Source organism: Coregonus clupeaformis, chromosome 21 (assembly GCF_020615455.1).
Source record: "Coregonus clupeaformis isolate EN_2021a chromosome 21, ASM2061545v1, whole genome shotgun sequence".
Taxonomy (NCBI): domain Eukaryota; kingdom Metazoa; phylum Chordata; class Actinopteri; order Salmoniformes; family Salmonidae; genus Coregonus; species Coregonus clupeaformis.
Window position 1 is genome coordinate 20,316,387 of NC_059212.1, and position 26,787 is coordinate 20,343,173.

The following is a 26,787-nucleotide window of genomic DNA, read 5'->3' on the forward strand; positions in this document are numbered from 1 at the left end:
CTAATAGCAGATGTCCAGGGTGTCCAGCTCTCGGCTCAGTTTTTGCATTTGGTCGCTGATGTCATGGATCTCGGCACACAGGCTCTTGTAGCTCACCAGGTAGGAGTCAAACACTTTCTTATACTGTCTGTCTGTCTGATGTTATCTCAGGGTACATGCTGAAGAGACACATTACACAGGAAAAAAGGAGACACATTTTGATCAATACTAAAATTTTCTTGAATGGCATCTTGAATGTAGCGCTTTCTGTCATGCTTTCCCACTAGCATATGACATGGCTGAAACAGCACACACAGCAGATAATGGTTGGATGCTGTCTGTCTGTTTTAATGTTTAATCTATCGCTCAATCTCTTGTTCCATCCATCCATCCATCCAACCAACAAATATGGCCCACCTATGCAAGTGGTCACTTTGGTCTTGGTCCAGTTCATTACCAGTATCCCCACCAGTGGTGTAGCCGGTCTCACATTGGGTCTCCTCCTGTGAAGGGGGGGGTAGGTTCCCGTTCCCTCTCCCTGTGAATGGGGTCTTCCTCTCTGCCTCCATAGGCACACGTCCATTGGTGTTGTCATAGTAACTGGAGATAATATCAAACTGTCACTAAAGTTGTTAACCTTTGTAACGTCCCTCTTTATGTTTGATTGTTTATGCTTATAAGAGGTTGGGCGTTTAATATAGTTTAGTTGAACTTTACTTTGAGTATGCTGGCATTATATGGTTATTCACAGGGCTTCCAAGCACAACTATTGGTCCTGTGTAAAACATGGAACTGCAATATTTCTTTACAAATACACAGACTGGATTATGGAATAATGTTCACAGCTTTACAACCTTTAAAACAACATGAAAACATGATGGTGTTATTCTTTAGAGCATTCAGTCAATACTGCATGAACGTTGATATGGGAAAATCATTTATTTGGATTGACAACAAAGCAGAGGTGGAAGGTGACAAGTTGATAACCACTAGGCAGAGAACATCTAAAAATAATGAATTCATTTTCAAACTGTTATGAGCTGTTTTTGTATTGTTTTCCTGTTTCTAATCAGACTTTACAGCTGTGGATGAGCACTAGGGTTGGGGTAATATTATTGTTACCAATAAAAATATTGTGACTATTGACTATACAACTTTGGTCTATTTGTCTAGGCCAAGACTATTCATGCTAAGCCAAGGCAATTCACCCTGGGTTGAGGCTATCCACTATAGGTAGACACTATGGTAACTCACCCCCATTAGAGGCTATCCACTCTACATCAAGACTATAGGAACTTTGGGTCGAGACTATCCTCTCCAGACTAGCCTATTTACCTGGACTGGACTATTTGTTTCTGTTCTATAGGTCACTATAATTAAACTATACTCAAACAAAAATCTAAACGCAACATGCACAATTTCAACAATTTGACTGAGTTACAGTTCATATTGTTACGTGAATTATTTAACAAACTATTTCAGTGTCTCTGTGCGTCTCCCAAAAGGTTGTAAGTCTTTTGGATTTAAGAAACGGACAGAGTCCCAGTCTGCATAGTCAGAGATTTAATCATTGAGAATTCTGTCATCACAATTTCAGAGTCCATCTTTTATACTCACACGTCATACAAAAATCCCTCCTCTCTTTAGGCGGGCTGTAGTTTTCCACTTTAAAACTGCTCTCCTGACCATCACTACACACACACACACACACACACACACACACACACACACACACACACACACACACACACACACACACACACACACACACATGCACTCTTCCAAGCCTAACAGTTTCTCTCCTCCCTAAATTCCTCAGTTATCTTGGTTTCTCAGTTGTCTGTAGACAGTTCTCCTTGTCCTTTGTTGTCTGGTCTAACTCTTACTCACATTGCTAAATAGTAGCTCAATGTCATAGTCTTTACTGGTCCTACACTCACACATTCTAACACATTTCACACAGTTTCAGGGTGTAATAATTAGTCTTTAATAATTATTCTATCAATCCACCCTTTGACTAAATATTACACACATACTCACAAAATATATGTTGTTATAGAAATGAATCACACACATTGAAGCATATAAGTTGATTTGCATATAAAAACATTAAAAATTGTCTCATTCAATACAGGTTAATCAGGGTTACCCCATGATTAAAAGCGTAACGTTACTCTTTAGCAATGGTACCTAACCTGTTTACCCACTATCTGGAAACAACAGTCTAAGCCTATAGTGAAGAACATTTGCTTCATCACATCCTGCATCATTGGTTAACTAGTACATCATACTTAAAACAAGACTTTAATACACAAAAGATCATTACAATAACTTTGAAACTAGAGATTTGTAGTTCTAGGTAAACATCCAGTCACAGTTCTTCGTTAGATTTTCACTGCAACCTTCACACATTAGAACTAAGAAAAGTTTCATCCAGTCTCAAACTATCTGAATAGTCGTCATCTTCCACCAAGCCTGGTGGGTCATATTCTTCATTCGGTTGGTCGGAGTCCAGGATTGGGCCGTATCTCACCATCTGCTGTGATACTGCATGCTCCAACGCCTTGCTCACCAACCCTCGGACACAGGGAATAAGACAACATCCACAAAGAACAAGTATACCCATAGAAGCTATAGCTGCACCCAGAATAGTTACAACAATAGTTTTCCATTTACCAAACATTTGATCAAACCAACCAGTCATTGATGTATTCACCCCCCAGTTCTCAGCCCATTCTTTACTTAATGTAGTGAGACCTGCCAGTGCTCTAGTTACTGTACCATCTGGGGCTGTATTGTTGGGGATAAACATACAACAATGACCTCCCACCATCTTGCAAATCCACCCTTCTCTGCTAAACGCATTTCGAGAACCAAACTATTCTGCAGGTCATGAGTGAGGTGGCGGATAGTTGGCCTGAGATTCTCTTCACTGCATCCCCTGTCTAATTAACGAACATTTGTAGATGTAATTAATCCAGTCAACATTTTTATCAATTGTAACCCACCAGAAAAACGTTGTTGTAAACCCTTCTCCAATTTGATCTGTGATTCACATTACTTTGGTGTCTATAACATTGATAATCTCTGGGGTTCATGGTGAATTGGGGTGCCTTAGTATTATCCTTTTTAAGAGTGGTTATTTTAATATCAGAACAATTAGGTGGGGTTTGGTTTGATCCCAAATCTATCACACAAGAGAACATGGTCTGAGGCATAGGTGCAGTTCAAAGGTTGGCCTACCTGTTGAACAGGCATAACAATTAGTTTGACCCAACGCCCTAGCTGTGTAGTTCATCCACCTTACCCAGAAGTTCTCATTTGAAATTCCTTCTACTTCTCCTTGGTTCATTTCCTGCAAGAGGAAATATTCTACCCTTGGTGGTTTAGTGCTATTTAGGATTCCTTCTGAGGGCCTTCCAAGGGGTATTAGACTATTTGTTGATACCTCTGGTGATAACATTGGATCTACCTGCTGATCTGTCTCGGAGGTGGAAGATTCATTTCTCTCCTGAAAAATGAACCTCAAACATATATCTGCCCCGAAATCATCAACACAGGCCCAATAGTTCCTTGCTATGTCATCTTGCATAATTGACTTTACCGTTATCACCAGTTCCGTTTTACATTTATCATGGGTTTGTTTAATTCCCCATCGGTGTAATGCGTCCATTCCATTCTCATAGTATGTTCCCCAGGTATGTTTAAACACCCTTGCCCAAGGACATGAGCGTTCCCCAGTGCAAATGTATTTACCATACCTTCTAGGACCTAACTTTGTTGTACACGCCCCGTTCTTACCAAAGCCTCCAAAACCTCCTATCTCTTCATGGGAGAAGTCGAATGGTATCTTGAATCCCCCATCTTGTCCTAAACTGACTTTAACTATTAAAATAATCATTCCCCCAATAGTCTTTCTTGGTTTCAGTATTTCTATGAGATCGAATCAGTGCATCATTTCCCTGTTTAGGTTGACCTGGATAATCCATAATATGGTTAAAATGATGATGCAGCTCAGAGTCCCCCAAAATCCCCAAAACCGCCATCCCAATCCTGTCCCTGACCCACCTGCCTGGTACTTCCCCATACCCACAGCTCTATAAACACCCCACAGTGATGAAAGGTCGGGGTAGGGTTTCTTCGTTAACAGAGTTTACCCCCGAACCCTTGTGGGGCAGTTCTTCTCTTTAACTCTGTGTGTGTTCAACGGTGTTGGTATGTGGGTCTACCTTTTTGCAGTTGGTAACGTGGACCCAAGTGGCTCTCTCAGCTATTCTTATAGCGAAGGCAGTTACCAAAAGGACTTGGTATGGTCCCTCCCAGCGTGACTGCTTTCAATCCTTTTTCCTCAACGATTGGATCCACACCCAGTCTCCAGGTTATATACTATGAATCAACTTCTCCTTTAATTATCCTGTAGGAAACAAATTCTTACACATACGGGTATGGTTAACGAACAATTTTCTCATGTGTTCTGCTAGTGTATTCTCTAGTTCTATGTCTGCCTGTTCTGGTCCTGCCAACTGTGGCATTCTGTAAGGTCTTCCAAACACTTTAAAATATATATACACAGCGGGGGGGAAAAGTGTTTAGTCAGCCACCAATTGTGCAAGTTCTCCCACTTAAAAAGATGAGAGAGGCCTGTAATTTTCATCATAGGTACACGTCAACTATGACAGACAAATTGAGAATTTCTTTCTCCAGAAAATCACATTGTAGGATTTTTAATGAATTTATTTGCAAATTATGGTGGAAAATAAGTATTTGGTCACCTACAAACAAGCAAGATTTCTGGCTCTCACAGACCTGTAACTTCTTCCTTAAGAGGCTCCTCTGTCCTCCACTCGTTACCTGTATTAATGGCACCTGTTTGAACTTGTTATCAGTATAAAAGACACCTGTCCACAACCTCAAACAGTCACACTCCAAACTCCACTATGGCCAAGACCAAAGAGCTGTCAAAGGACACCAGAAACAAAATTGTAGACCTGCACCAGGCTGGGAAGACTGAATCTGCAATAGGTAAGCAGCTTGGTTTGAAGAAATCAACTGTGGGAGCAATTATTAGGAAATGGAAGACATACAAGACCACTGATAATCTCCCTCGATCTGGGGCTCCACGCAAGATCTCACCCCATGGGGTCAAAATGATCACAAGAACGGTGAGCAAAAATCCCAGAACCACACGGGGGGACCTAGTGAATGACCTGCAGAGAGCTGGGACCAAAGTAACAAAACCTACCATCAGTAACACACTACGCCGCCAGGGACTCAAATCCTGCAGTGCCAGACGTGTCCCCCTGCTTAAGCCAGTACATGTCCAGGCCCGTCTGAAGTTTGCTAGAGTGCATTTGGATGATCCAGAAGAGGATTGGGAGAATGTCATATGGTCAGATGAAACCAAAATATAACTTTTTGGTAAAAACTCAACTCGTCGTGTTTGGAGGACAAAGAATGCTGAGTTGCATCCAAAGAGCACCATACCTACTGTGAAGCATGGAGGTGGAAACATCATGCTTTGGGGCTGTTTTTCTGCAAAGGGACCAGGACGACTGATCAGTGTAAAGGAAAGAATGAATGGGGCCATGTATCGTGAGATTTTGAGTGAAAACCTCCTTCCATCAGCAAGGGCATTGAAGATGAAACGTGGCTGGGTCTTTCAGCATGACAATGATCCCAAACAAACCGCCCGGGCAACGAAGGAGTGGCTTCGTAAGAAGCATTTCAAGGTCCTGGAGTGGCCTAGCCAGTCTCCAGATCTCAACCCCATAGAAAATCTTTGGAGGGAGTTGAAAGTCCGTGTTGCCCAGCGACAGCCCCAAAACATCACTGCTCTAGAGGAGATCTGCATGGAGGAATGGGCCAAAATACCAGCAACAGTGTGTGAAAACCTTGTGAAGACTTACAGAAAACGTTTGACCTGTGTCATTGCCAACAAAGGGTATATAACAATGTATTGAGAAACTTTTGTTATTGACCAAATACTTATTTTCCACCATAATTTGCAAATAAATTCATTAAAAATCCTACAATGTGATTTTCTGGATTTTTTTTTCTCATTATATCTGTCATAGTTGACGTGTACCTATGATGAAAATTACAGGCCTCTCTCATCTTTTTAAGTGGGAGAACTTGCACAATTGGTGTCTGACTAAATACTTTTTTTCCCCAGTGAGGGAAGAAAAGTATTTGATCCCCTGCTGATTTTGTACGTTTGCCCACTGACAAAGACATGATCAGGCTATAATTGTAATGGTAGGTTTATTTGAACAGTGAGAGACAGAATAACAACAAAAAAATCCAGAAAAACGCATGTCAAAAATGTTAAAAATTGATTTTCATTTTAATGAGGGAAATAAGTATTTGACCCCTCTGCAAAACATGACTTAGTACTTGGTGGCAAAACCCTTGTTGGCAATCACAGAGGTCAGACATTTCTTGTAGTTGGCCACCAAGTTTTCACACATCTCAGGAGGGATTTTTATCCACTCCTCTTTGCAGATCTTCTCCAAGTCATTAAGGTTTCGAGGCTGACGTTTGGCAACTCGAACCTTCAGCTCCCTCCACAGATTCTTCTTGTGCCACTCCTTTGTTGCCTTGGCCGTGTGTTTTGGTTCATTGTCAAGCTGGAATACCCATCCACGACCCATTTTCAATGCCCTGGCTGAGGGAAGGAGGTTCTCACCCAAGATTTGATGGTACATGGCCCCGTCCATCGTCCCTTTGATGCGGTGAAGTTGTCCTGTCTCCTTAGCAGAAAAACACCCCTAAAGCATAATGTTTCCACCTTCATGTTTGACAGTGGGGATGGTGTTCTTGGGGTCATAGGCAGCATTCCTCCTCCTCCAAACACGGCGAGTTGAGTTGATGCCAAAGAGCTCGATTTTGGTCTCATCTGACCACAACACTTTCACCCAGTTCTCCTCTGAATCATTCAGATGTTCATTGGCAAACTTCAGACGGCCCTGTATATGTGCTTTCTTGAGCAGGGGGACCTTGCGGGCGCTGCAGGATTTCAGTCCTTCACGGCGTAGTGTGTTACCAATTGTTTATTTGGTGACTATGGTCCCAGCTGCCTTGAGATCATTGACAAGATCCTCCCGTGTAGTTCTGGGCTGATTCCTCACCGTTCTCATGATCATTGCAACTCCACGAGGTGAGATCTTGCATGGAGCCCCAGGCCGAGGGAGATTGACAGTTATTTTGTGTTTCTTCCATTAGCGAATAATCGCACCAACTGTTGTCACCTTCTCACCAAGCTGCTTGGCGATGGTCTTGGAGCCCATTCCAGCCTTGTGTAGGTCTACAATCTTGTCCCTGACATCCTAGGAGAGCTCTTTGGTCTTGGCCATTGTGGAGAGTTTGGAATCTGATTGATTGATTGCTTCTGTGGACAGGTGTCTTTTATACAGGTAACAAACTGAGATTAGGAGCACTCCCTTTAAGAGTGGGCTCCTAATCGCAGCTCGTTACCTGTATAAAAGACACCTGGGAGCCAGAAATCTTTCTGATTGAGAGGGGGTGAAATACTTATTTCCCTCATTAAAATGCAAATCAATTTATAACATTTTTGACATGCGTTTTTCTGGATTTTTGTTGTTGTTATTCTGTATCTCACTGTTCAAATAAACCTACCATAAAAAGTATAGACTGATCATTTCCTTATTTTTTTTTTTTTTTTTTTTTGGGGGATGGATCAGCTTAATATATATAGACTGATCATTTCTTTGTCAGTGGGCAAACGTACAAAATCAGCAGGGGATCAAATACTTTTTTCCCTCACTGTATATATATATATATATATTTTTTTAGTAATTCGTTATACCATAGGCCACAAAGTGTTTCCTAACCTGCTCTACCATCCATCCCTCCCGTTGACACATGGCTCTGCCCGTGTGTCAATATTGCAGCATATCTAAACAGTAATTTTGAGAGAATTGGTAAGCTGTCTTTGACCCATATTCCTTCCTTATTTACTGCACCTTGCTTCACCCATCTGTGAACTTCCTTAATTGGGGCCCTACTGTAGCTCTCTATAAGTAGATCTCTATCTATCGAAACTTCCTCTTTTGACAGCTGACTGGGACCAGAGAAGTGTTTTAACCCTGCTGACAACATTTGATAATACCTCAACTTACTTCTATCCCGTAAAAGTAATCCAAGTTTAGTACAATTGACTAGCAACAGGTATCCCTCATTCAGGGAAAGCTCTCTCTCTCTCTTCTGTTATTTTATGGTTAGAATCATATATATTATTACCAAATTATAAATTTCTTCACACTTTTCACAGTACTATAAATGACCCTCAACTTGGTAAAATAAACTATCTTAAAGTCCTCCTCTCATGCCTTTAGAATTTACCAGTGTGGATGATCAATTAACACCAGAAAGTCAAAACAGAGTTCAGAGGCCATTGAAATCATTCAACGAACTGTTCCATCCCATAGTATACTAAACATTACCATCATCCTAAATATTTCATAAATGTTACTTATCCCAAGTGTTCATTAAGTCCTCATGACATTTATTCTCATAAGAAATCATATATACTCTAAACTCAGTAAAAACAGATTTTTTTCCATAAAAGTCACTGTGTGTGCTCCTTTAAGATTTATCACCTTTGACCTGTTGAAATCCCCCTAAAATTGAAATAACAACCCTTTATAAACATCATACAAGGTGTGTTGTTTTTTATTTGAAAAACCCAATTGAAAAACAACAACAAAAATAGCCAGGCCCCACTTAATTTGGTAGCTCACTTTTATGACCTAAATACTGCCTAACTCCACTAAACTGCTCCCCCTAGCCCTGGGCAACATTCCAATGAGATAAGCGAATCTCTTTCTCCTGGAAGAGAAATTATGCATTTTGTTAACCTTCAATTGCCATCAGTAATCTAAAGATGGTAAGTACACACAAAACATGATACAGATATCCCCAGTCCTAATTCATCAATAATCGTTTGTATCAATCTAATTTCTCATAACTAATCCATAAAACCACTCAAAATTCCTCGAGTATACAATGATTATGTTTATTTGATTACCCTTCAGATCATATCCTCTTTAAATCTCACAATGATTATTGAACCCCTAAATCTGCTCCATGTGATCTCATCTCAAATGATCCATTATCAATTATTTGATCAACAATCTGTCTCCCCTTCTATTGTTCCTGTCACCCCTGTAAATGTCATATTTCATTCATTAGCCAATACAATCACATACTCTGTGTAAGTAAGACATTATATTTTATCCCAGGCATGCCCTTAACATAATGCTATAGGAGACTTCCATCAATCCTGGAAGACACTACATAATACCACGTTTCATTAAGTTCACTACACCTTCTAATATAAACCTATATCCCCTTTCTATTAATTTAATCATCGCAACCTGTTGCATTGATGTTTTTTAAATATAAACCTATTGTTTAATAAATCCACTGTTTGCATTGAACACATCTCTCAGTCTCTCTAGGTATTGACTAATAGTCTCACTGTCTCCCTGCTTACACTCGTGGACTTTGGAGAAGTCGGCATGTCTGTGACAATATTCTCTCAGATTATCACAGAGTTGTGCCAATTTATCTCCATAAGCCCCTCCTTCTGCCCACTCTAGAACCAGCGCATTCCCATCTCCAGAAACCCAGTTTCCTCTCACTGCCGCCCAGTCCTTTAACACTATCTGTCTGACTGCCCTCTCTAGTTCCCCTGTATTCAGCTTAAAGCTGGCGGTCAGCCCTTCCATATCTCTTCTGAACTGGTGTACCCCCGTCTTAGGGTGGGGTTTCCCTTCCACTGCTCTCACTATATCTCTCTGCTTCGTTAACTAAATCCTGGCATTAGTAAATTCTATCCACACACCACCAAAAACGAATAACATTTTTGCATACACATAACTAGAAAACATGAATTTAATGCCATTCTTGCTTAAACAATGCAATTAAACATTTCTCATCACCCAATTTCTATTACTTTTTTCACACAGGAAACCCTGTACAATCTCTATCCTCTATTGCTGACTTTCCATCTAACATTACTTTTCAACATTTCTCAAATCTAATTACCTCTGTTATCAACTAAAATTATAGCCACCTCTTATGAAACCCCAATCTGTCATTGTTTAGAATACAGCAGATATAGGTAACTGTAGTAGTAGGCTACAAATAACACCAAACACCAAACACATGCCGTAGTTGACCAGCATATATTACATTTATCTCCATAGTATTAATATCCAATGTAGTGATTGACGTTCCTTAATGGAAACCCTAAATTGGTTTTGTACAATATTATAATAATTATGTCTCACCCATGATGCATGTCTACGTTTGGGTAAGCAAGTTAATATATAATTATTATTCCAATTATTATTTTATGAAGTCTCTAGCCTCTCATTCAACACAAATCCCCATCATCAAATATACTCCCAGCAGAACTGGGAATAACAGACTGTGATTTCCAGGACACTGCCCCTTTGTTTCTGGCCTCACTATCTCCCCGAGAGTTGGCACTCCCTTAAGGTCTCTCTTATTCCTCTTTTTCTCTCCCAATCTGCTCTTGGTAAACTGCATACTTTTTTAACCTCAATCAGTGTTGCTGTGCCGTTCTCCACCCTATCAAAGTATTTTTAATGGTCCTGCTTATCTCTGGTCTCATTCCACTGAGGAACACTATATTTTTAATTGCTGATGGTAGGGTGTATCATTCCCCTGTCTCTGGTCTGGCTCGGGTATGCCACTGTTTGCGTTAAACACATCTTTAACCCTCTCTAAGTACTGGCTGACAGTCTCACTATCCTCTTGTTTACACTCATGTACTTTAAAGAAGTCTGCATGACGATGGTAATGTTCTCTGAGGCTATTACACAATTCAGTTATTTTCCCAACATACTCTCCGTGATCGGCCCATGGCAAAATTGCCCTCTGGGCATCCCCTGAAACCCACTGTCCTCTAATGGCAGCCCAAACCTTACTATTCCTGTTTTGGGGTACGTCATTCCTTCTACCGCTCTGGCCACGTCCTCTGTGTTCATGGCCTGTCTGCTAAATGGCATAATATTATTATTATTACTGTATACATCTAAGGTTGCTGGGGCCCCTTCATTCCCTGCCAATAGATTAGGTACGGCTATCAGTGGGTACTGGCCCCCTCCTACTCTCTCATCTCCTGACTCATACTGACTCCCTCCTGAGCTTAGCTCTGAATCCTCCTGTTCCTCTCTTTTCTGTTTCTTTAGATCATTACCACAATTTACATGCATTTGTTTAATCATGGACTCTAGTTTAATTACTCTCTTTTCTGTTTAATTTAGATCAGTACCACAATTTACATGCATTTGTTTAATCATGGATTCCAGTTTAATTACATAAAGTCGCCCAGTAAAGCCTTTTTTTTCCCCAATTAGGTCCATAATACACATTTCGTTTGTCTCCAATTTCCATGTATTTCTCGTCCCCAGTAAATTCTGGGACCTCTTGTGAGGATTTGCCTCCCATGGTTGGTACTGTTAAAAATCCCTTAGCCACCTCTTCTATATAACAAGTTATTCAAAACAGTTTCACACCACACCTGGAATCACCCCTTCCTGTATAGGTACAACAGGTTGACTAGTCCCCCAGAATTATCTCCAACTCTACGGAGGAATTTATCCCCACAATGTAATCTTGATCATTCCTGACAGTCCCATACAACAGGAATGGGTTCTCCCTCCTCTCTATACAACCACATGGAATTATTCATAGATGTCACTTTTGAGCAAATATTAGGTCTCATACGTATACAACCTTACATGATTATTGGTTAACACCATCGGTAACCCAGAGTTTGTAAGGCTCCAGTTTCATGAAACGGATAGAGTTACAGCAAAATCTACAGTTGTTTGTGACTTTTGACTTTACTAATATTCTATTTCTCACACATGCTATTTTAATTCCTTCTGGTGTACTTTTTGTATTTGTTTAACCCAGATTATTTGTTGACTGTTCTATAATCTCTTACAGGTTACATCCCTTAGGTGTACTTTTAATAGTTCCTTCTATTTCAACACCGGGTAGTTTCTTTTGGTAATTGGCCTATTACCATGAATCGTTACGGACCCACCAACCTTAAATTGGCTACAACCTTAAATCGGCTACCGGCTACAATCTTAAATTGGCTACCTTAAAATGGCTACGCATTGATCAATTTGCTACTTTAAATTATGACGTTACCCTCAGTCAATATTTTAGCAAGTTCTCAAATCAATTTCACCAAGTAATGAATAAAGAATACTGACTTTATCCTTGCAGCCGAGATTCAATGTAGGTTTGGATTCCGTCACCGTCTCTGTCATTAATCAGGTGTCTTCTGGCCTGTCTTAACCCTTAATGTCAAAGGGCAGGACTTTCTATTTACGAATGTATCATTCGCCCGTCGATGGTTTTCAGAGTTACCTGGAATGACAGAGGCAGGTATTGGATTCCGGCTCAGAAGGACCAAGCTGTTACGTGAATTATTTAACAAACTATTTCAGTGTCTCTGTGCGTCTCCCAAAAGGTTGTAAGTCTTTTGGATTTAAGAAACGGACGGAGTCCCATTCTGCATAGTCAGAGATTTATTCATTGAGAATTCTGCCATCACAATTTCAGAGTCCATCTTTTATACTCACACGTCATACAAAAATCCCTCCTCTCTGTAGGCGGGCTGTAGTTTTCCACTTTAAAACTGCTCTCCTGACCATCAGTACACACACACACACACACACACACACACACACACACACACACACACACACATGCACTCTTCCAAGCCTAATAGTTTCTCTCCTCCCTAAATTCCACAGTTATCTTGGTTTCTCAGTTGTCTGTAGACAGTTCTCCTTGTCCTTTGTTGTCTGGTCTAACTCTTACTCACATTGCTAAATAGTAGCTCAATGTCATAGTCTTTACTGGTCCTACACTCACACATTCTAACACATTTCACACAGTTTCAGGGTGTAATAATTAGTCATTAAAAATTATTCTATCAATATAAGGAAATCAATCAATTGAAATAAATAAATTAGGCCCTAATCTATGGATTTCAATGACTGGGCAAGGGCGCACCAACTGGGGAGCCAGGCCCAGCTAATCAGAATGAGTTTTTACCCACAAAAGGGCTTCATTACAGAATGAAATACTTCTCAGTTTCATCAGCTGTCCAGGTGGCTGGTCTCAGACGATCCCGCAGGTGAATAAGCCAGATATGGAGGTCCTGGGCTGGCGTGGTTACACGTGATCTGCGGTTGTGAGGCTTGCCAAATTCTCTAAAATGACATTGGAGGTGGCTTATGGTAGAGAAATGAACATTACATTCTCCGGAAACAGCTCTGGTGGACATTCCTGCAGTTAGCCTACCAATTCCATGTTCCCTCAAAACTTGAGACATCTATGGCATTGTGTTGTGTGACAAAACTGCACATTTTAGAGTGGCCGTTTATTGTCCCCAGCATAAGGTGCACCTGTTTCATGATCATGCTGTTTAATGATCTTCTTGATATGCCACACCTGTCAGGTGGATGGATTATCTTGGCAAAGGAGAAATGCTCACTAACAGGACTGTAAACAAATTTGGAAAATTTCTGGGATCAACACTTTACATGTTGCGTTTATATTTTTGTTCAGTATGAACAGTATCAAGCCTTTTGACTCACGCATTGTCATTGTAGGTCTCCTCACTGTAGATGCGGACATTTCCGGCTCCATTGGAGACAACACGGTTCTCTGTCCTGAGGTCAGGGACGGCCTTCTCTGATAGGACTACAGTAGTACTCTGCAACATAGTCCACCTGAAAGAACATAATAACATTGGTAATTGTTTAAATATTTCATACATATTTGTTTTTGTGCTTGTGAGGGTGTATTGCCTCAAAATAAAATGCCATGTTGTTCAACACAAACGCTATGAAACAGAACGTCTCAGTAGACACTTAAATGCATCTTGACCAGAATGTCAAGAGCATTCTCATTAGGTCTTTTGTCTCAGGTCTAAGCCTGTGCACCACTTATACACCATAAGAGCAGTAGAGAGTAGAACTGCAGAGTAGGGTATGCCAGGGAACTTTTTTATATTTTTTATAGATGTTCAACAGTACACTGAACACACAACACAAGCCCTTTTCAATGAAAACACACACACAGACACGCCCACACAACTTCCCAAAACAGCCCAAGTCAAAGTGAGACATTCTGACTGAAAATGAACTCCAACATCCATCAAACTCAGGGGCCAAAAGTCTCTTCCTCCAGGTGTCTGGGATGATCAGTGTCTTGCCTGGCAGCCTTTCTTTCCTTCTATTCTTAGAAGGGAAGTCACAGTCACTCAGGTGGAAGGCGATGCACAGAAACCTGGATTGGAAATTCCCTGAACTGCTTTCTGCATGGATGGAAGGGTCGTGTGAGCGATGAAGGCAGAGTGTCTTTCTGCATCACCAGGGGCAGAGAGAAGTGAAGTTGAAACTATTTTTGGAGTTCCCCAGAACCTCTGAGTAAGCACGGCAGAGCATCAACCCAATTTATCTGATAAAATGAACAAATACAACAGGATTTTCTGATAACACTTTTTTGAAACGCCTGTGTATCATGCATTATAGACAGTACCTTCTAAGACTTGCAATAAGCAGTCATAAGAACTGAAGGTCAAGGCTCCTTATAGGAACCTTTAATAAATTCATAAAGGCTGTAAGTAGATTCATAATACACACCAAAGTTGTCCTTGTATGCCACAACCCAACATCAAGCACTTCTAGCAACGACCTACTTCTCTAAAACATCATCACTGGGAGCAGATAGACAACAGAGTCTGGTGAGACTAGGAGTCTATGGCATGGATCAGATGGGCTGCGCGCCATTACTGTTCCCAACTGGAGTATGTTTAAAACCTCAAAGGCACTGTCTAGTGAAATAAATCAATTCAAACCACATACAAACAGCATGATCCTTTTGCTTGTTGTATAATTCCCTCAGGCATCTACGCGATCTCCTCCTCTCACCTTTTCCCTTAGCTTGTGGACTTCAGAGCACAATACAAATCAGTTGTCTGTGACCAGGCGAAAAAATCTTTCCAAGCCAAACCTTCATATCATAACCTCTAACCGCTACACACAGCCTACATCGTTGTCACCATAGTAGCCAACGTCATAGTCAACATAGCTACTAGAACTAACATGTTAGTAAACCCCCTACAATCATGCAGTACAGTGTACAGTCAGCAAGCAGTTTAGCAGTTAAACCAGCGGGCACCGGTGGCAATAAATTAATAAAACCAAAAGCTTACCTTGACTTGGAAGAGTTCCAATGTTGGATAGCCATAGCCAGCTAGCTAACATAGCATCCCTCTCTGTTTGAGCCGGGTGTTTGAGTAGGCTAAATTAGCTAGCTGCAATCGCTAGCTAAGTGAAACTGAAAGTGAAAAGAATACAACAAAATATCTCTCTCTCTCTCTCTTGCGTCTCCTTCATCTTAAAATAAATAAATGTGTTCAAAACTGTTCAACTATTGTCTTTCTCTCTCTTTGAGTCAACTACTAACCACATTTTATGCACTGCAGTGCTATCTAGCTGTAGCTTATGCTTTCAGTACTAGATTTCAGTACATACATTTTTTTCATACTGGCCCTTCATGAGAATCGAACCCACAACCCTGGCGTTGCAAGCGCCATGCTCTACAAACTGAGCTACACAGGGCCTATAATTACTGTGCAAGTCTATGAAAGGGGGTGAGAACCATGAGCTTCCTAGGTTTTGTATTGAAGTCAATGTACCCAGAGGAGGACGGAAACTAGCTGACCTCCGGCTACCCCATGGTGATAACCTACAGAGCGCTGTTGAGGCTACTGTAGACCTTCATTGCAAAACAGTGTGTTTTAATCAATTATTTGCTAACGTGAAAATATTTAGTATACTTTATCTAAAAATGATAACTTTTGTAATGTTTCACTACTTTAATTTGCAATGCAAATAGTCCGGGTAGCCATGATTAGCTGTTCAGGAGTCTTATGGCTTGGGGGAAGAAGCTGTTAAGAAGCCTTTTGGACCTAGACTTGGCGCTCCGGTACCGCTTGCCGTGCGGTAGCAGAGAGAACAGTCTATGACTAGGGTGGCTGGAGTCTTTGAGAATTTTTAGGGCCTTCCTCTGACACCGCCTGGTATAGAGGTCCTGGATGGCAGGAAACTTGGCCCCAGTGATATACTGGGCGTATGCACTACCCTCTGTAGCGCCTTACGGTCGGAGGCCGAGCAGTTGCCATACCGGAAGGTGATGCAACCATTCAGGATGCTCTCGATGGTGCAGCTGTATATTTTTTTGAGGATCTGAGGACCCATGCCAAATCTTTTCAGTCTCCTGAGGGGGAATAGGCTTTGTCGTGACCTCTTCATGACTGTCTTGGTGTGTTTGGACCATGATAGTTTGTTGGTCATGTGGACACCAAGGAACTTGAAGCTCTCAACCTGTTCCACTACAGCCCCGTCGATAAGAATGGGGGCGTGCTCAGTCCTCTTTTTTTTTCTGTAGTCCACAATCATCTCCTTTGTCTTGATCACGTTGAGGGAGAGGTTGTTATCCTGGCACCCCACGGCCAGGTCTTTGACCTCCTCCCTATAGGCTGTGTCATCGTTGTTGGTGATCAGGCCTACCACTGTTGTGTCGTCGGCAAACTTAATGATGGTGTTGGAGTCGTGCCTGGCCATGCAGTCATGGGTGAACAGGGAGTACAGGAGGGGACTGAGCTTTGAGGGCACTATGGTGTTGAACGCTGAGCTGTAGTCAATGAGTAGCATTCTCACGTAGGTGTTCCAGGAGGGAAAGGGCGGTGTGGAGTGCAATAGAGATTGCATCATCTGTGGATCTGTTGGGGCGGTATGCAAATTGGAGTGGGTCTAGGGTTTCTGGGATAATGGTGTTGATGTGAGCCATGACCAGCCTTTCAAAGCACTTCATGGCTATAGACTTGAGTGCTACCGGTCGGTAGTCATTTAGGCAGGTTATCTTAGTGTTCTTAGGCACAGGGACTATGGTGGTCTGCTTGAAACATGTTGGTATTACAGACTCAGTCAGGGACATGTTGAAAATGTCAGTGAAGACACTTGCCAGTTGGTCAGCGCATGCTCGGAGTACACGTCCTGGTAATCCGTCTGGCCCTGCGGCCTTGTGAATGTTGACCTGCTTAAAAGTCTTACTTACATTGGCTACGGAGAGCGTGATCACGTAGTCATCCGGAACAGCTGATGCTCTCATGCATGCTTCAGTGTTGCTTGCCTCGAAGCGAGCATAGAAGAGATTCAGCTCGTCTAGTAGGCTTGTGTTACTGGCCATCTCACGGCTGTGCTTCCCTTTGTAGTCTGTAATAGTTTTCAAGCCCTGCCACATCCGATGAGCGTCAGAGCCGGTGTAGTACGATTCAATCATAGTCCTGTATTGACTCTTTGCCTGTTTGATGGTTCGTCGGAGGGTATAGAAGGATTTCTCATAAGCGTCCGGGTTAGAGTCCCACTCCTTGAAAGCGGCAGCTCTACCCTTTAGCTCAGTGCGGATGTTGCCTGTAATCCATGGCTTCTGGTTGGGGTATGTACATACGGTCACTGTGGGGACGACGGCATCGATGCACTTGATGAAGCCAGTGACTGATGTGGTGTACTCCTCAATGCTATCGGAAGAATCCCGGAACATATTCCAGTCTGTGCTAGCAAAACAGTCCTGGAGCTTAGCATCTGCATCATCTGACCACTTCCTTATTAACCGAGTCACTGGTGCTTCCTGCTTTAGCCTTTCAGGGCCAAGTCTAAGTCAAGTCTCAAGTCTTTTAGGGCCAAGTCTAAGTCTAAGTCAAGTCTCAAGTCCCTTTTGGCAATGGCTTTCTGCCTGCTGTGGTTAGGTCTATAAACCTTGTAAATTATTTGAAGAGACTCCCTTGTTCATTAGTCCACACTGGTATGAAAGACAGCACATCAGGCACTATTTAAATACAAATAAATGTAGACAGTTTACATTAATAAAAGTAACTGTACCGGATATGAAAAAAAAGCAAACATAACATTTTAAAGTGCATGGTATTTTGTGGCAGCCATTGTCTATATTTCACTTCATTCTGTTACACAAACAGAACATCTGTAGGTGAGGGAAGATAAATGACAAGTATCAATGTAAACTAAAATGTTGGTTATACCTGGAGTTGGTTATACCTGGAGTACTTCTCCTGTCTTATCCAGTGTCCTGTGTGAATTTAAGTATGCTCTCTCTTAATTCTCTCGTTCTCTCTTTCTCTGAGAACCTGAGCCCCTAGGACCATACGTCAGGACTACCGGGCATGATGACACCTTGCTGTCCCCAGTCCGCCTGGCCTTGCTGCTATTCCAGTTTCAACTGTTCTGCCTGCGGCTACGAAACCCCTACCTGTCCCAGACCTGCTGTTTTCAACTCTAAATGATCGGCTAGAAAAGCCAACTGAGATTTATTCCTGATTATTATTTGACCATGCTTGTCACTTATGAACATTTTTGAACATCTTGGCATGGTTCTGTTATAATCTCCACCCGGCACAGCCAGAAGAGGACTGGCCACCCCTCATAGCCTGGTTCCTCTCTAGGTTTCTTCCTAGGTTTTGCCTTTCTAGGGAGTTTTTCCCTAGCCACCGTGCTTCTACACCTGCATTACTAGCTGTTTGGGGTTTTAGGCTGGGTTTCTGTACAGCACTTCGAGATATTAGCTGATGTAAGAAGGGCTATATAAAATAAAATTGATTGATTGATTGATTGAATGACATCTGTTCAATAACTGCACTACTAAAGTGTCCAATATATCAAACGTAATGACCTTTATCCCTAAAATATGCTTGAGCTTTGGAAAGTATTTGGCATGGATTCTCCAAAAATCCAAGCAATCAACTTCATTTTCATCAGAAGTTACTTGAATGTAGCAAATAATCTCTGCACTGACAGATGATTTTATCTTGCTGATCTTGCTGATCTTGTTGCGGTAGCCAGAGAACAGTCTGGAGGTTTTGGCAGGTGGTTGTTCTTCTTCTTCTCCACTACTGCTCTCCGTAACGGTGACTTTCCGTGCCTCAGCCAAAACAAGGTCCAAAAAAAAATCTTACAATTATGTAAATAATCAAGAATATAACAGTATACATTATACATGAAAACAAATCATTATTATTTGAATGCAAGTAACATAGAAAACATTGCATGTTGCAATGCATTGTACCTACCAATCAGACTCTCCTTCAATTCAGCTTTATCTTCATGTGGTATAAGGACACCATGATCAAGCCAGAACAGGCAGAAAGATGGGTCCAGCAGTGTAGCCATTATGTATACATTGTCACCAAATGGAAGTTCTGTTGACTGTTCATCCGAGTGCTCCATTTTGACATTCACAAACACCCCCTGGAATCGGCGTTTGAGTGACTGCTGCAGTCCAAAATGTCCAATAGCTTCAATAGCTGGCTCCATTCCCTTGGTGATAAGCAGAGCTCCTTGTGTCCTTGGGCCTCAAGTAGAGTATTGAGGCTTTGTTGATTCAGATTGGTGACTGCTTTAACAAGGCAGAGGATGGAATTCCATCTGGTAGACACAGCAGCAGGGATACTACGATTGGCTCCGAACTCAGCTTCAAATGCTTCGTTCAGACCACAGGTAGTATATACTAAGTTGCAAAGTTTAGTTACCTTAGCAATCAGACTGTTTATGATTTTTGTTTCCTTTAGTCCATCTCTAATCACCATATGTAATGAATGGGCAAAGCACTGTAAGCGCTGTTTCCTGCAGTTGGTTTGGATAGCTTCAACATCAGCATTGTACTCTTCACAAGATTCTTCCCATAGGCTGGTGTTATCCACATCATCATCATCATCATCATGATCATTACTTGCTTTGGGGAAACAAACTTTGAACGCCTTTTTCATATTTGCAGCGTTATCACATATGATATCATCTAATTTATGTTTTATGCCAAAATTATCACATATTACTTCAAATGTATCACTGATTCTTTCCCAAGTGTGTGACCCTGTGAATCTATCATAGCTCAACAGAACTGACTCCAGTCTGGGAGTTTTTTCTCTTCCATGGCCATGTAATGGGCCGTTACTCCCATGAAGGCCCTCATGGTCCTGTCAGTCTATATATCTACAGTGACAGACATTGATTCTGTCTTCTCTAGGGCACTTTTGATTGTAGCCTTTTTGTTCTGTGTTAAGTCATGCAGGTGCCTGGTCAACGTGGGCCTACTTTCTGGTCTATATTTGTCATCTACCACTGATATGAAATGCCTAAAGTGAGGGTTGTCCACTAAGGACATAGACAGGTTGCAGGAAATGATCAGGTCTTGCAGTATAGCCTCTGTTATGGCATTCTGCCTGGGGTGGCCCTGGCTGTACACATGGACACCTGTGGTGGTCAAGAATGAGTCAATGCTGCTCTGTCCTTCTGTCCCTGCACTGGCCACCTTTGCTTTGCAGACTTCTGTGAACCTGCAGATGAACAACATGATGGATATTTGTTGTTGACTTGAGATGGAAGTACAAGGACACAAACAAATATATATGGTCTATGGGATTTTTCAGCAGAAATGTCCAAGAAGTTGCATGCTTTGAACTCTCGTTTTATAGTAAGTTACCTCCTAGGACCAGGCTACAACAGAAAGTATATTACATCTCAGTGATATGCATATCGCCGAGATGTAACTTAATAATCTCTGCTAACAAGTAGGCCTAGCTATCTGACAACCCACCTCTTAACCTTTGAAGAAATATTAGACAGTAATACATTTCCTGTTAGCTAAAAGATGACACACAAGAAAGCTAGCTATATCAAGCTGGCATCTGCTAAACAGGCTATTATTAGTCTAACCACATTGTAACGTTGTTTTGGTACCCTTCCCAAGATCTGTGCCTCGATACAATCCTGTCTCAGAGCTCTACAGACAATTCCTTCGACCTCATGGCTTGGTTGTTGCTCTGACATGCACTGTCAACTGTGGGACCTTATATAGACAGGTGGGTGCCTTTCCAAATCATGTCCAATCAATTTAATTTACCACAGGTGGACTCCAATCAAGTTGTAGAAACATCTCAAGGATGATAGGTAGTGGGTTCGATCCCCGGGACCACCCATACACAAAAAAAAAAAAATGTATGCACACATGACTGTAAGTCGCTTTGGATAAAAGCGTCTGCTAAATGGCATATTATTATTATTATTATTATTATTATTATTATTATTATTATGATCAATGGAAACAGGATGCACCTGAACTCAATTTCGAGTCTCATAGCAAAGGGTCTGAATACTTATGTAAATAAGGTATTTCCGTTTTTTATTTGTAATACATTTGCAAAAATGTCTAAAAACCTGTTTCCGCTTTGTCATTATGTGTAGATTGTGTAGATTGATGATGAAAAAAAGAATGTACTACATTTTAGAATAAGGCTGTAATGTCACAAAATGTGGAAAAAGTCAAGGGGTCTGAATACGTTCCGAATGCACTGTAGGTTCACAATAATTACAAGTAGCCCTCAAGATACACTTTATTGTAACTAGCTAAATCCTGTGTACCTAGTAATTACATTGTACTTAGGCAGATATTACATGTACTCTGTGTTGTACTAGTGTGTTCATCCTTCCACTTGGATGGTACTTCCGGAAACCTTCAAATGAGCATGGGTAATGTACTATATATAAGTACACAGTAATTACAAGTAATTACCTCTCAAGATACACTTAATTTTAACTAGCTAAATAGTCATTACATAGTAATTACTATAGTAATAGTAATTCAATTTTCTTAGGTAAATATTACATTTAATATGATATTACATATTACAGTACGCTGTGTGTAATGTAAAACGGTGTGTGTTTATTGTCCCACTTGGATGGCAAGGAGGTTCAGGTTGTCATAATGGGTAACATACACATTCATTATGAGTTAATTTGGTAATTATAATCTGGGACGACACCCATATGAGGTTGACCTATATCTGATCTGTTTCTGTAAACTCAACTAATTAAGCCAGATGGTACACTTTTTGGAGTCAAGTGCTAGCAACAACATTGAGTGGAGATTTTAAAGAGTGCATTCACTGGCGGTAATTAGAGTCTATTGAGACTCCAACCTTTGTAATCTCGGACACCCAGCACATCTGTCCACGAGAGATGACAACCTTGTGACAGTTGTTACTGAATCGAATGCAGCTGAGAAGAAAAAAAAACACTAAATTGGTGGAAACTTGCACATTTGTAACAAGCATGGTAACAAGATTCGCTACTTGGTAACTTTGAGTTATTACAATTAACTTCAATATTTATAAGGACCCCTTAAAATGAAGTGTTACCCAGGTCACTTATGAAACCAGCTCCTCACAAGGAGCTATTGCTACCATATCCACAACTATGAGGTTATAGTATCTCTGTGAATTGTTAGCCATTAGAAATAGAATGTCTGAATGAGGGAATAGTAAAATGTTTTCATTGCTCTGTTTTCAGCTTTCTGTTTGGGATCATGTTTTACAAACTGTAAATGGCTCTTTCAATTTAATGCACAACAAATATTTCCATATGGTCAATGTGTGCCATATAACTGTTCAAACAACTCAGTGCCACAATAGGACTCCAGGACCTTATATGGGTCCTAAAAATGCCTGTTATCCGCTGGCTGGTTAATGATCAATCCGAGTGAAACCAGGTGTGCCATAGACAAACACCCGAGAGACAGTGAAAAGAGGTAATGTGACTCTCCATAAACTACAGCCACTCAATGATCACAACACAAGGCTATGTTTATTCTTCCAACCACTATCTTGAGAGCTGATATCACCTTTAAGTTATCCCCCAATGGTGACCATCCACCTTTGCTATCTATTTAGCTGTCCAGGTGATAGGTTGGGACCTAAAAGGAATGAAGGCCAGGCACCACAGGCTAAAATGACATTTTTGCATGTACTTATACATTTTGTGATTTTGGGGTATTTTGGTCCAGTAAAAGTAAAAATACAAATGTCAAAAAGTTGATGAAAATGTATATTTTGTTAGTTTATCATACTACCGTCATCAAAATGTAATAAATTGAAATGGTTCCAATTGTTTTTCCACCATTCGTTCTTATCATAGGGTATTTTAGAAACGCTTAAAATAAGGGCTGTGTTTCGTGTAGGCTTTCCCTGGCGTGATGTTTTGATAACTGTGTAAATCTCTCTAGGACAAGGGGACTTTTATCAATATATTCACCTGTATTTACCCCCCAAAAATGGGTAAGGGTACCAACGCTAATTAGCTGCTAATGTGGCTATCATAAAGAACTACAAATGCCATGATCTGGACGAGACTTCCGAACTGAGGCAAAGGTAAAAATCTCTGGATTAAATATCTAATGTTAGCTCAATTTAGTAATACATAAATTGTCTGCATTTCTTTAAATAGACAATTCTGTGAACTGTCTTGTGCAAGTTTGAAATGGACACAATACCTGTTAGCAAAGGTGTCAGCTAGAGATGACGTGCAGGAGTTTGCAGGGATTTGTGGTCTTGCATGATGTCTACTTTGATGCTAATTTGCATTTTTGAATCTGAGAGTAAATAGAGTCGAATATATCGATAAAAGTCACCATGTCCAAGAGAGATTTAGATGGTTAAAAATGAGACGCCACGGTAAGCCTACATTTCCCTGTTTGGCCGCTAGTTTTTATGGGTATTATGACACCTCTACTGTGGGGCTCTATAAAGCCCTTTTGTGGGGAAAAACGTATTATGATTGACTGGGCCTGGCTCCCCAGTGGGTGGGCTTATGCCCCTGCCCAGTCATGTGAAATCTATAGGTTAGGGCCTAATTTATTTATTTCAATTGACTGATTATATGAACTGTAACTCAGTAAAATCATTGAAATTGTTGAATGTTGCATTTATATTTTTGCTCAGTAAAGTTATACCAACCAACCACATTAAGGATTTCCTTGGGCAACATGAGTAGGAAGAGACTATTGCAGGGAATTTCAGGCCCTATTTACCACAATAAATTGAATTCTCCACTTACCCAGTCCTGCACATCATGTTCCTCTGGTGGCCTGAGCAGTGACCGGTCCCAGATCATGTTGGGTTTGACGTGGCGCATTATCTTACTGTGGGTTTTGTAGGCATAATATGCAGCTACACACAGTGCCTCCACTACAAAGAACCCAAGCACCAATGTCACAGCCTGAAACAAAGGATAGATTAGATGTGTTCTTATCACTACAGATTATTCATTTATTTAGGTGATGAAAGAGTATCTATAAAGAAATTCAATATAATAATTAGCCACACTGATTTACATTTATTAACTTTATAAAACACAAAAAGGGGTCAACAGTATTTGTATAGCATGTAATAGTAAACTATGAAGGTTTACAAAGTCAAGATGTACTGTATATTGAAGTAAAGCTTTGACTAGGGTTGTGACGGAGTCACACATTTGTTCCTCTCCTCCGTTCCTGACCGTCACAGAGTGTGCCCTGTTTTTGTAAGCCATTGGTTGAAGGTATTTTATGATACTTGTTTCCTATAAAACCTTGCTGAAACAAGGAGCAACAACGTTTTATTAAGTTACCATGGAAACGGACTCAACCAGCCGTCTTCAATCAGCTGCATGTTCCACAACACAAACTTCTAAAACTGGCTAGTTTTGTCTCCTCTCATCTCTCCTTATATCGAATGTTAGATGTGAACCAGACTTACTTTTACTTTACTGCTTTTAGGTAAAGTTTGTTGACTTGAAAATGAAGTTCATAAAAAACATATATATATATCCCACTGGGCACATAAGTCAGTTCAACATCTAGTTTTGATTTACATTTGGTTGAGTTTTCAACTAACGTGAATTCAACGTGAAATCAACAAAAAATGTAATCATGTCATTGGATTTATGTTCAAAGTTGGGTAAAAAAACGTTTTAATGCCCTTACGTTGATGACTTTTTGTAAATCCAATCAGTTTTCTACATTGATTCAATGTCATCACATAGATTTTTTGGGTTGAAATGACGTGGAAACAATGTTGATTCAATCAGTTTTTGCCCAGTGGGATATTTTAATGTCTTCATCCATAATCGTCGGTTGCACAATTATACAATTACCGTGTCAGCCCTAGCTTAGACCCACCTCTTCAGGGTCCATGTAGCAGTAGTGTTGGAGATACTGGTTGTACATGGGGAAAACCCCGGGGAACCCCGCTCCCACACTCCCACTCAGACCGGGGCTTCCCTTCATGTTCTGGCACATCATCAGTATAGGGTTATAGAGCATGCTTTGAGAGCTCTGTGACATGGGGTTGACCCCGATCCCAAATACAATGTCAATGATGCCCTGCAGCACTGCCAGGACCACATCACAGATTAACATGGTCAGGTAAAACCTCTGGCAAGCGACCGAGAGAAACTCCCCACATGGAACCCCAGAGAAACCAGGAAGTTAATGGCCTCAATGGATATCATGGCTGACTTAGACGAGTAGCGGGTCATGTAGGAGCTGGAATAGCTGTAGCTGTTTCCGTAGAATCCACCAGAGCCACTGCCAGCCCCTATAAAGCCCATTCCTATTCCTGCTCTGTGCATGTCCCAGACCAACATGGAGGCTACACAGGCAAAAATTAGGAAACGCATGATGACTGTGGCTCCCTCCATGGTTTTGACAAGCCCAGGAGCAGAGAACCATTTGTAAAAGTGCTGGGGCATCTCCTCCATATAGAAGTTGCTATTTGGGGAGTGCATGCTCCTGTGGGTGTATAATCGATTGGAGGTAGTAGTGTAGGGAGGGCTACAGATGGGTGGGCTGTCATAATGCCGCGGCTCATTCATGATTCAGAGAAAAGTGAGGCTTGCAAAACAAGAGAAATACACCATATCATGCCATCCTAATATACTATCATTATAAATCACATCTTATCACAAATTATATAAATCATATCATAATATAAAATGACATCACTTACTATTACAACCAATTGGAATGACACATAGGCTAGATCTGGAATGTCTCTCTTCTCTCCATGTGTTTGCCCAACCTATAATATTCTCTTTAGGTTTGTTGCCAACAATGCTCCCTCTCCCTCAGTGAACCACAGAACTTATCAGTCCACTGCAACTCAACTCAGTGGACCTCAATAATTCAGACAGACATCAGAAGGCAGCTGCAGCAGGTGCAGTCATGCATGCACAGCCAATTGGCCAGTGTTGAATTTTCAGTGTAACATTTCTAGTGTTGATTCAGGAGTTAAATTCACTCTGTAAGAGTGAAATTAAAACTCAGTGGTGTAAAAGAACCCCCAGTGTTGGTGTTACACTGTGGAGAGTAAAACGTTCCCATCAAAACCACGCCCATCATTATCATATTTCCCAGCATGCCCTACTGCAGGTAGCTTTTTTAGGATTGTTTTTAATATCTGTTTTTGCATGTACATTGATTGATTGATTGATTAATCTTATGCTACACAAAGATAAATAACATAAATTTTTCTCAACTATTCCAATCAGTTAGTTAGATTTATTGCACCCATTCCTGAAATGGTTATTCCAGTTGAAATGGTTTAGGTAGTCTCCTTTATCAACTTTCCTAACCCTGACAGTCACTCTGAATGCAGGTTGCGGGTGAATAAAAATCCCAATTGTTGGTCATCGCTGGCTGAATTCCAATAGGAATTTCACATCACTTTGCATATCAGCATAATGTGACTTACAGGCCTGATGTGGCCTGTAAACCAGGAGTTCCCTAACACCACCCAAAAATGATTTACTGTAACACTACAGGTGCTAATTTCTTACACTC

General features: G+C 41.0%; 1 pseudogene; it reads right to left on the reverse strand.

Annotated features, from left to right (window-relative positions):
• On the reverse strand, positions 1 to 25,820 carry LOC121534797 (annotated as a pseudogene).
• Between the last annotated feature and the right edge of the window lie 967 nt (positions 25,821 to 26,787).